The sequence below is a fragment of the Callithrix jacchus genome, chromosome 12, assembly GCF_049354715.1.
Source record: "Callithrix jacchus isolate 240 chromosome 12, calJac240_pri, whole genome shotgun sequence".
In the NCBI taxonomy this organism is placed as follows: domain Eukaryota; kingdom Metazoa; phylum Chordata; class Mammalia; order Primates; family Cebidae; genus Callithrix; species Callithrix jacchus.
The window spans coordinates 50,584,391-50,596,828 of NC_133513.1; the positions used below are offsets into that span (position 1 = coordinate 50,584,391).

General features: G+C 41.4%; 1 protein-coding gene across 14 annotated transcripts in view; it reads left to right on the top strand.

Annotated features, from left to right (window-relative positions):
• LOC100895981 (cyclin-Y-like protein 2) overlaps nt 1-12,438 on the top strand; it is an 81,574-nt gene that overhangs the window by 64,810 nt on the left and 4,326 nt on the right. The window contains exon 14 of one of the 14 annotated variants that reach the window (XR_013524873.1): nt 1,913-1,995. The exons of the other annotated variants lie outside the window; for them this stretch is intronic. The gene's annotated coding sequence lies outside the window, so the exon portion shown is untranslated. The remainder of the gene's footprint in view (nt 1-1,912; nt 1,996-12,438) is intronic. 14 annotated transcript variants of the gene reach the window in all.

Genomic DNA, 12,438 nt, shown 5'->3' on the forward strand with positions numbered 1-12,438 from the left:
AGGCATTTGACAAAATTCAACAGCCCTTTATGCTAAAAACCCTCAATATACTCGGTATCGATGGAACATATCTTAAAGTAATAAAAGCTAGTTATGACAAACCAACAGCCAATATACTGAATGGGCAAAAACTGGAAGCATTCCCTTTAAAATCTGGCACTAGACAAGGATGCCCTCTCTCACCACTCCTATTCAATATAGTACTGGAAGTTCTAGCCAGAGCAATCAGGCAAGAAAAAGAAATAAAGGGTATTCAAATAGGACAGGTGGAAGCCAAATTGTCTGTATTTGCAGACGACATGATAGTATACCTTGGAGACCCCATCGCCTCAGCCCAAAAACTTTTGAAACTGATAAGCAACTTCAGCAAAGTCTCAGGATATAAAATCAATGTGCAAAAATCACAAGCATTTGTCTACACCAATAACAGACTTAAAGCCAAATCAAGAGCGAACAGCCATTCGCAATTGCTACAAAAAGAATAAAATACCTTGGAATACAACTCACAAGGAACGTAAGGGACCTCTTCAAGGAGAACTACAAACCACTGCTCAACGAAATCAGAGAGGACACAAACAGATGGAGAAACATTCCATGTTCATGGTTAGGAAGAATTAACATCGTGAAAATGGCTATACTGCCCAAAGTAATTTACAGAATCAACGCTATCCCCATCAAGCTACCATTGACTTTCTTCACAGAACTGGAAAAAACAACCATGAACTTCATATGGAACCAAAAGAGAGCCCGCATAGCCAAGTCAATTCTAAGCAAAAAGAACACAGCGGGGGGCATCACACTACCGGATTTCAAACTATACTACAAGGCTACAGTAATCAAAACAGCATGGTACTGGTACCAAAACAGAGATATAGACCAATGGAACAAAACAGAGGCACCGGAGGCAACACAACATACATACAACTATACAATCTTTGATAAACCCGACAAAAGCAATGGGGAAAGGATTCCCTGTTTAACAAATGGTGTTGGGAAAACTGGCTAGCTATGTGCAGAAAGCAGAAACTGGACCCCTTCCTGACACCTTACACTAAAATTAACTCCAGATGGATTAAAGACTTAAACATAAGACCTGGCACCATAAAAACCCTAGAAGGAAATCTAGGCAAAACCATCCAGGATATAGGAGTAGGCAAGGACTTCATGAACAAAACACCAAAAGCATTGGCAACAAAAGCCAAAATAGACAAATGGGACCTAATCAAACTCCACAGCTTCTTCACGGCAAAAGAAACAGTCACTAGAGTGGATCGGCAACCAACAGAATGGGAAAAAATTTTTGCAGTCTACCCATCTGACAAAGGGCTGATATCCAGAATTTACAAAGAACTCAAACAGATTTACAGGAAAAAAACAAACAAGCTTATTCAAAAGTGGGCAAAGGATATGAACAGATACTTTACGAAAGAAGACATATATGAGGCCAACAATCATATGAAAAAATGCTCATCGTCACTGGTCATCAGAGAGATGCAAATCAAAACCACATTGAGATACCATCTCATGCCAGTTAGAATGGCGATCATTAAAAAATCTGGAGACAACAGATGCTGGAGAGGATGTGGAGAAAAAGGAACACTTTTACACTGTTGGTGGGAGTGTAAATTAGTTCAACCATTGTGGAAGACAGTGTGGCGATTCCTCAAGGCCTTAGAAATAGAAATTCCATTTGACCCAGCAATCCCATTACTGGGTATATATCCAAAAGACTATAAATCGTTTTACTATAAGGACACATGTACACGAATGTTCATTGCAGCACTGTTTACAATAGCAAAGACCTGGAATCAACCCAAATGCCCATTGATGATAGACTGGATTGGAAAAATGTGGCACATATACACCATGGAATATGCAGCAATCAGAAATGATGAGTTTGTGTCGTTTGTAGGGACATGGCTGAATCTGGAGAAATCATCCTCAGCAAACTGACACAAGAACAGAAAATGAAACACCGCGTATTCTTACTCATAGGTGGGTGATGAAAAATGAGAACACATGGACACAGAAAGGGGAGTACTAAACAGTGGGGTGTATTGGGGGGAAAAGGGGAGGGCCAGTGGGAGGGGGAGGTGGGGAGGGATAGCCTGGGGAGAAATGCCAAATGTGGGTGAAGGGGAGAAGAAAAGCAAAGCACACTGCCATGTGTGTACCTACGCAACTGTCTTGCATGCTCTGCTCATGTACCCCAAAACCTATAATCCAATAAAAAATTAAAAAAAAAAAAAAGGCATACTGAGAGAGGACTCAAGATGGCGCTGTGAGAACAACCCAGGATTGGAGATCTCTTTGAGTCCATGGAGAGGTGAGTTGGAGCTGCATTTCCAGACTGATCTTTGTTGCCCACGGAACAGGGAGATTCCCAAGTATAGGGGAGACACTGGACACCTGGCAGTGCCTCTGCCTGGCGAAGCTGGCAGCCGGGGTGGTGGCGGCCGGCCCTGCCCATCGCTCCCCACAGGGCACGCTTGTCCGGGTGCCCTGCTGAGCCGGCAACCTGAGACTTGAGAGGGCTGGACTTGAGGCTGAGCGAGACTTGGACAGTGGGCCCGCCCAGGGGATTGCAGGGACAGAGCGTTTGGGCTAGCCCAGTGGGATGAACAAGACCGTGATTTCAAGCGATCCCCGTGCAGTCGGTCTGAGACGCTCTGTGGGGGAGGGGCATCCACCATTACTGAGGCAACCCGCCCCAACTGAGATACACGCCCACTGCTGAGGCAGCCAGCCGTTGCCAAGGCAAACCGTCCCTACTGAGATACACGCCCACTACCTACGCAGCCTGCCGTTGCCGAGGCAACCCGCTACAACAGAGAGACTCTGCCTCAGGGCGTGGCGGAGACCACAGCAGAACAGCAGAATCTGCCCCAACAGGGCGAGCCTCACAACAGCAGGGCGGAGCCTCGGCAGGCAAACAGTGGCTTGTCGGCCTTCTAGCTGGGCAGGACACCTCAACGAACATCCAAAAATAAAGCCTGAACCCCCCAACACAGAGCATTTGAGAAAAAAAGGGTTTTTTTAATGAGCTCTGTTGCAGCAGAATCAAACAGCAGCCTAACAGCCCTGAATGAACAACAGAGATCACAGCTCAGCAACTGAGCTCCTATAAAGTACAGACTGTCTCCTCAAGCAGCTCCCTGACCCCTCTATATCCAAAAGACTGACATTTGGCAGGCATCATCCTGGGACAAAGATAGCAGAAAAAGAAACTGGTAGCATCCCTCACTGTGCCACAGCTGCTAGAGGTGCACCCCAGACAAGCAGGGCCTGGAGTGGACCTCAGCAGTCACAGCAAAGGGGCTAGACTGGTAGAAGGAAAACCAAGTAACAGAAATACTTAATCAACAATCTGGGTGTCCACTCAGAGACCCAATCGAAAAGTCAGCAACTACGCAGACGACAAGCAGATAAATCCACAAAGATGGGAAGAAACCCGCGAAAAAAGGAGGAAAACACCCGAAACCAGAACACCTCACCTCCTAGAAAGGACCAAAAGTCCTCACCAGCAAGGGAACAAAGCTGGATGGAGAATGACTGTGACGAAATGACGGAATTAGACTTCAGAAGGTGGATAGTGAGAAACTTTTGTGAGCTAAGAGAACATGTATTAAATAAATGCAAAGAAACTAAGAACCTTGACAAAAGATATGAAAAAAGATTTGAGGAAATGATAACAAGAATGGATAACTTAGAGAGGAATATGAATGAATTAAAGGAGCTGAAAAACAGTATGAGAACTTCGCGAAGCATGCACAAGTTTCAATAGCCGAATTGACCAAGCCGAAGAATATCAGAAGTCGAAGACCAACTCAATGAAATAAAACGAGAAGCCAAGATTAGAGCAAAAAGCACAAAAAGGAATGAACAAAGTCTCCAAGAAACGTGGGACTATGTGAAAAGACCTAACCTACGTTTGATAGGTGTACCAGAAGGGGACGAAGAGAATGAATCCAAACTGGAAAATACTCTTCAGGACATCATCCAGGAAAACTTCCCCCACCTAGCAAGACAGGCCAACACTCAAATACAGGAAATACAGAGAACACCACAAAGATATTCCACAAGAAGAGCAACCCCAAGGAACATAATCGTCAGATTCAACAGGGTTGAAATAAAGGAGAGAATACTAAAGGCAGCCAGAGAGAAAGGTCGGGTCACCCACAAAGGGAAGCCCATCAGACTCACAGCAGATCTCTCAGCAGAAAGACTACAAGCCAGAAGAGAGTGGGGGCCAATATTCAACATTCTTAAAGAAAAGAACTTTCAACCCAGAATTTCATATCCAGCCAAACTGAGCTTCAGAAGTGAAGGAAAAATAAAATCCTTTGTGAACAAGCAAGTACTCAGAGATTTTGTCACCACCAGGCCTGCTTTACAAGAGCTCCTAAAAGAGGCACTACGCATATAAGAAACAACCACTACCAGCCATTCCAAAATCACACTAAATGCTAAAGAGCATCAACATAATGAAGAATCTACAACTAACAGGCAAAACAGCCACTTAGCATTAAAATGACAGTATCAAATTCACACATAACAATATTAACCCTAAATGTAAATGGACTAAATGCACCAATCAAAAGACACAGACTGGCAAATTGGATAAAAAGACAAAACCCATCAGTGTGCTGTATCCAGGAAACCCATCTCACATGCAAGGATACACAAAGGCTCAAAATAAAGGGATGGAGGAAGATTTACCAAGCAAATGGAGAGCAAAAAGAAGCAGGAGTTGCAATTCTCATCTCTGATAAAATAGACTTTAAAGCAACAAAGATCAAAAGAGACAAAGAAGGCCATTACATAATGGTAAAAGGATCAATACAACAAGAAGAGCTAACAATCCTGAACATATATGGACCCAATGCAGGAGCACCCAGATACATAAGGCAAGTTCTTAATGACTTACAAAGAGACTTAAACTCCCACACAATAACAGTGGGAGACTTTAACACTCCACTGTCAATATTAGACAGATCAACCAGACAGAAAATCAACAAGGATATCCAGGGCTTGAACTCAGACCTGGAGCAAGCAAACCTGATAGACATTTACAGAACTCTCCACCCCAATCCACAGAATACACATTCTTCTCAGCACCACATCACACCTACTCTAAAATTGACCACATAATTGGAAGTAAAGCACTGCTCAAATGCAAAACAACTGAAATCATAACAAACAGCCTCTCAGACCATAGTGCAATCAAGTTAGAACTCAGAATACAGAAACCGACCCAGAACCGCACAGCTTCATGGAAACTGAACAACTGGCTCTTGAATGTTGACTGGGTAAACAATGAAATGAAGACAAAAATAAAGAAGTTCTTTGAAACCAATGAGAACGAAGACACAACATGCCAGAACCTCTGGGACACATTTAAAGCAGTCTCTAGAGGAAAGTATATATCAATAAGTGCCCATATGAGGAGAATGGAGAGATCCAAAATTGACACCCTATCGTCAAAATTGAAAGAGCTAGAGGAGCAAGATAAAAAAAACTCAAAACCCAGCAGAAGACAAGAAATAACTAAGATCAGAGCTGAGCTGAAGGAGATTGAGACACGAAAAACCCTTCAAAAAATCAATAAATCCAAGAGCTGGTTTTTTGAAAAGATCAACAAAATAGACCAGTAGCCAGATTGATTAAAAAGAAAAGAGAGAACAACCAAATAGATGCAATAAAAAATGATAAAGGGGAAATCACCACAGATTCCACAGAAATTCAAACCATCATCAGAGAATATTACAAACAACTCTATGCACATAAACTAGTAAACCTGGAAGAAATGGATAAATTCCTGGACTCCTGTGTCCTCCCAAGCCTAAACCAGGAGGAAGCTGAAACTATGAATAGACCAATAACAAGGTCAGAAGTCGAGGCAGCAATTAAGAGCCTACCACTCAAAAAAAGCCCAGGTCCAGACGGATTCACAGCCGAATTCTACCAGACACACAAGGAGGAGCTGGTACCATTCCTTCTAAAACTATTTCAAACAATTCAAAAAGAGGGAAGCCTTCCCAAATCATTTTACAAGACCAACATCATTCTGATATCAAAACCCGGTAGAGACCCAACAAGAAAAGAAAACTTCAGGCCAATATCCATGATGAACATAGATGCAAAAATCTTCAATAAAATATTGGCAAGCCAATTGTAACAGCAAATCAAAAAACTTATTCATCATGATCAAGTAGGATTCATCCCGGGGATGCAAGGCTGGTTCAACATACACAAGTCTATCAATGTAATTCACGACATAAACAGAACCAAAAACAAAAACCACATGATTATCTCAATTGATGCAGAGAAGGCATTTGACAAAAATCAACAGCCCTTTATGCTAAAAACCCTCAATAAATTCGGTATCGATGGAATGTATCTCAAATTAATAAAAGCTATTTATGACAAACCAACAGCCAATATCATACTGAATGGGCAAAAACTGGAAGCATTCCCTTTGAAATCCGGCACTAGACAAAGATGCCCTCTTTCACCACTCCTATTCAATATAGTACTGGAAGTTCTAGCCAGAGCAATCAGGCAAGAAAAAGAAATAAAGGGTATTCAAATAGGACAGGTGGAAGCCAAATTGTCTGTATTTGCAGACGACATGATAGTATACCTTGGAGACCCCATCGCCTCAGCCCAAAAACTCCTGAAAGTGATAAGCAACTTCAGCAAAGTGTCAGGATATAAAATCAATGTGCAAAAATCACAAGCATTCGTCTCCACCAATAACAGACTTAAAGAAAGCCAAATCAAGAACGAACTGCCATTCACAATTGCTACAAAAAGAATAAAATACCTTGGAATACAATTCACAAGGAACGTAAGGGACCTCTTCAAGGAGAACTACAAACCACTGCTCAACGAAATCAGAGAGGACACAAACAGATGGAGAAACATTCCATGTTCATGGTTAGAAAGAATTAATATTGTGAAAATGGCTATACTACCCAAAGTAATTTACAGAATCAATGCTATCCCCATCAAGCTATCATTGACTTTCTTCACAGAACTGGAAAAAACCACCATGAACTTCATATGGAACCAAAAGGGAGCCCGCATAGCCAAGTCAATTCTAAGCAAAAAGAACACAGCGGGGGCATCACACTACCGGATTTCAAACTATACAAGGCTACAGTAATCAAAACAGCATGGTACTGGTACCAAAACAGAGATATAGACCAATGGAATAAAACAGAGACACCGGAGGCAACACAGCATATCTACAACTATACAATCTTTGATAAACCTGACAAAAACCAGCAATGGGGAAAGGATTCCCTGTTTAACAAATGGTGTTGGGAAAACTGGCTAGCCATGTGCAGAAAGCAGAAACTGGACCCCTTCCTGACACCTTACACTAAAATTAACTCCAGATGGATTAAAGACTTAAACATAAGACTTGGCACGATAAAAACCCTAGAAGGAAATCTAGGCAAAACTATCCAGGACATAGGAGTAGGCAAGGACTTCATGAACAAAACACCAAAAGCATTGGCAACAAAAGCCAAAATAGACAAATGGGACCTAATCAAACTCCACAGCTTCTGCACAGCAAAAGAAACAGTCACTAGAGCGAATCGGCAACCAAGAGAATGGGAAAAAATGTTTGCAGTTTACCCGTCTGACAAAGGGCTGATATCCAGAATTTACAAAGAACTCAAACAGATTTACAGGAAAAAAACAAACAAGCCCATTCAAAAGTTGGCAAAGGATATGAACAGACACTTTACGAAAGAAGACATATATGAGGCCAACAATCATGAAAAAATGCTCATCGTCACTGGTCATCAGAGAGATGCAAATCAAAACCACACTGAGATACCATCTCACTCCAGTTAGAATGGCGATCATTAAAAAATCTGGAGACAACAGATGCTGGAGAGGATGTGGAGAAAAAGGAAGACTTTTACACTGTTAGTGGGAGTGTAAATTAGTTCAACCATTGTGGAAGACAGTGTGGCGATTCCTCAAGGCCTTAGAAATAGAAATTCCATTTGACCCAGCAATCCCATTACTGGGTATATATCCAAAGGACTATAAATCGTTCTACTATAAGGACACATGTACACGAATGTTCATTGCAGCACTGTTTACAATAGCAAAGACCTGGAATCAACCCAAATGCCCATTGATGGTAGACTGGATTGGAAAAATGTGGCACATATACACCATGGAATATGCAGCAATCAGAAATGATGAGTTTGTGTCGTTTGTAGGGACATGGATGAATCTGGAGAACATCATCCTCAGCAAACTGACACAAGAACAGAAAATGAAACACCGCATATTCTCACTCATAGGCAGGTGATGAAAAATGAGAACACATGGACACAGAGGGGAGTACTAAACACTGGGGTCTATTGGGGGGAAAAGGGGAGGGCCAGTGGGAGGGGGAGGTGGGGAGGGATAGCCTGGGGAGAAATGCCAAATGTGGGTGAAGGGGAGAAGCAAAGCAAAGCACACTGTTATGTGCGTACCTACGCAACGGTCTTGCACGCTCTGCTCATGTATCCCAAAACCTAAAATCCAATAAAAAAAAAAAAAGGCATACCAATGGCAAACAGGTATATGAAAAGATACTCAACATCAATATCATTGATGTTCAGAGAAATGCAAATCAAAATTACAATGAGAGATCATCTCACCGTACTTAAAATGGCTCTTATTGTAAAAGCAGGCAATAACAAATGCTGGTGAGGATATAGAGCAAAGTTAACCCTTGTACGCTGTCAGTGGGAATGTAATTTAAATACAGCCACTATGGAGAACAGTGTGGAGGTCCTCAGAACTAAAAATAGAGCCACCATTTAATCCAGGAATCTCACTGCTGGGTATAAACCCAAAAGAAGGGAAATCAGTATGTCAGAGAGATACCTGCACTCTAGTGTATGTTGCAGCATTCTTCACAGGAGCCAAGATTTGGAAGCATTCTGAGCATTCATCAGCAGATGAGTGGCTAAAGAAAATGGTTCATATACACAATGGAGCACTCTTCAACCACAAAGGAGAATGAGATCCTGTTATCTGCAACAACATGGATGGAAATGTTAAGTGAACTAAGCCAGACACAAAAAGACAAAATTCACCTATTCTCACTGATTTGTGGGAACTAAAAATTAAAACAATTTAACTTTTATAAAGATATAGAGTAGGAGAATTGTTTGCAGCTGCTGGTAAAATAGTATGGAGGATGAGAGGAGTGAGGGGTGATGGTTAATAGGTGCACACATTTGGTTGGAAAGAATAAAAAACATTAGTATTTGAAAGCACAACAGGGTGACAACAGTCAAGAATTATTTAATTGTACATTTTAGAGTAAAAGTGTATAATTGAATTATTTGTAAAAAAAAAAATAAAAAAGTAAAAACACATGCTTGAGGTGCGATTAATTTTCCATTTACCCTGTCATGATTATGACACATTATAGGCCTGTATCAAATAATTTTATATACACCTACAATGTACCCCAAAAAATTTTTAAAGACTTTCATTCAAAATTAACACAGTGTATATTTACAGTTGAAATGAGGCTTCTTGTAACCAAGAAGAGACTAGTGATGGTTGGTTGCTTTTCAAATGGCTGCTAAGTTACCAATTTGCCAATAGTATAAACTGAGTTGTCATGGTGATATTGCTAGTAGCCATTTTAGTAAAGGATTTAACAGAAAAGGAACGTCATTTGAAAGTTGCAGAAGCTAAAGTTCTCTTAATCACTACTGTCATCAATTTGTCAACTGGTTTCTTTTTGTGAGTGAAGTGTGTGTGTGTGTGTGTGAGAGAGAGAGAGAGAGAAAGAGAGGGAGGGAGGGAGATGGAGTTTTGCTTTTGCTTTTGCTGCCTAGGCAACAATGTGCAATGAGGGGATCCTGGCTCACCACAACCTCCGCCTCCTGAGTAGCTGGGATTACAGGCATGTGCCACCACACCCAGCTAATTTTCTATTTTTAGTAGAGATGGGTTGTTACATAATATTCAGGAGCCTGGAGAGACCAATGGGTGAAACAGGAGGATTTTATTGAAGTGGCCACCAGCTCGGCGGATTTGCATCCCCAGGCTGAGAGCCTAACAAAGACAGGGCTTGATTTGTTATACAGCCAGGATGACATAGCAACTAACAGGTTTCCAGAAGCCAGAGAAAGAACAGCTAACTTGTGACATGTCTTGTGATGTATGTTACATTTGAAAATCGCATTTTCAGAAGCACATTGCACATTCTTTGGTGTTATATTACCCTGTGACCTTGCAGCTGGTCTGCAAGAAAAACAGGAGTCCTGAGATGCCTGGGAACTTTGCTGAAAAAGTAGGGAGAGTAGATAAGGTAGATTTGATAGGGAGTTAGTTAATTTCAAGCAGAGCTGGGGGTTAGGTTTTATACTGAACAGAATTAGTAAACTTTTATTATGTAGCAATTACAGACTACTGTTATTTAATTTCTTTCTTCATGGGTTTCTCCATGTTTCTCCATGGGTCACGCTGGTCTCGAACTCCTGGTCTCAGATGATCCATCCATCTTAGCCTCCCAAAGTGCTGGGATTATAGGCGTGAGCCACTGTGCCCAGCTTGTAAACTGGTTTCTTGAAGGGAGCAAAATGTGTAATGATGTACACCTAGCTCCACTATAGTGGCAGTTAAATTGATCTCAAGACCTGCAGCTAATCTGGCGGGGCTCTAGCTCTAGTTCCAAGGACAGAGAATCCACAGAGAAATGTGCAGGTGTCCACAGATATGAGCTCCAGAGGCAGTGATGACAGAGGCCAGCCCCAAGATGACCAGTTCTACATAGTGCCTTTGGTGAACGCAGAAGCATCGGGAGCTATGCTCACGATCTTTGGAGATTGAAAAACATTACAACAAAGTAATGCACATTTATCTTGTCCCTCTACTGTTGATTGTTTATAATGGTCTCTTTTTGACTGTAAATTGAACCTTTTAAAAATTAGTGTCAGGTTTTTCTTCAAACTTTTCAACATCTGTTAGTCTTGTTAGGATGTATTTTTCTTCAGAAATCACTATTAGGGAATTTCAAATTAAAACCACAATGTGATATCACCTTACTCCTGCAAGAATGGGCCATAATTTAAAAATCAAAAAATCATCTATGCTGGTACGGATTTGGTCAAAGGGAACACTTACACTGCTGATGGGAATGTAAGCTAGTACAAGCACTGTGGAAACAGTACTGCCATCAATCCAGCAATCTCACACTGGGTATCTACCCAAAGGAAAAGAAGTCATATGAAAAAGACAAATGCACATGCATGTTTATAGCAGCACCGTTTACAATTGTAAAAATGTGGAACCAGCATCAATGCCCATCAACTAATGGGTAAAGAAAATGTGGAATATACATACCATGGAATACTGCTGAGCCATAAAACAGAATGAAATAATGGCCTTTACAGCAACCTGGTTGGGGCTGGAGGTCGTTATTTTAAGTGAAGTAACTCAGGAATGGAAAACCAAATATGTATTCTCCGTGAGAATCCAAAGTCATAAAATGATACAGTGGCCTTTGGGGACTAGAGGGGGAAGGTTGGGAGGGGGGTGATGGATAAAAGATTGCATATTGGGGCTGGGTGCGCTGGCTCAAACCTGTAATGCCAGCCCTATGGGAGGCCGATGCAGGTGGATCACGAGGTCAAAAGATCAAGACCATCCTGGTCAACATGGTGAAACCCCGTCTCTACTAAAAATACAAAAAATTAGCTGGGCATGGTGGCACGTGCCTGTAATCCCAGCTACTCAGGAGGCTGAGGCAGGAGAATTGCCTGAACCCAGGAGGTGGAGGTTGCGGTGAGCCAAGATTGCTCCATTGCACTCCAGCCTGGGTAACAAGAGCAAAACTCCATCTCAAAAAAAAAAAAAAAAAACTAAGGAGATACATATTCTATAGGGATAATTGTTGTCTTCAATAACTACTATTAATAAACAGCATCATTCTATGAAATACCATATTTCACAGTTAAAATATGTTTATGGAAATACACAAAAGAGATTGTGAAGTGTATATGTTCCTATAGTAAATTAAGTCCTGGTCAGCTGATTATTCATATCTGACTGACATTCCCATCATAGCCTTGTGGTTATTTGAATAGGAAATTAATGTTGGAAGTAGTTTCAGCTGGGTTTTCAGTGAAACCAGTGAGAAAACCTCATGTCTGCTTATATCCTAACTGCTTTCCATACCGGAGAACTTCAAGCATTTGTTGACTTAGCCAGTGGATAAAACATTGAAACTTTAAAAGCAAGAAACCAAGTGTGCTGTTGAGGTATTGTTTTATACAATTAAGTCTTGACAGGGATTACTATGAGAGTGGGAAGATTACTCTCATTTTGTATTTATTTAAACATTTGACCAAGTGCTGGATACAGTGGTTCATGTCTGTAATACCAGCACTTTGGGAGGCC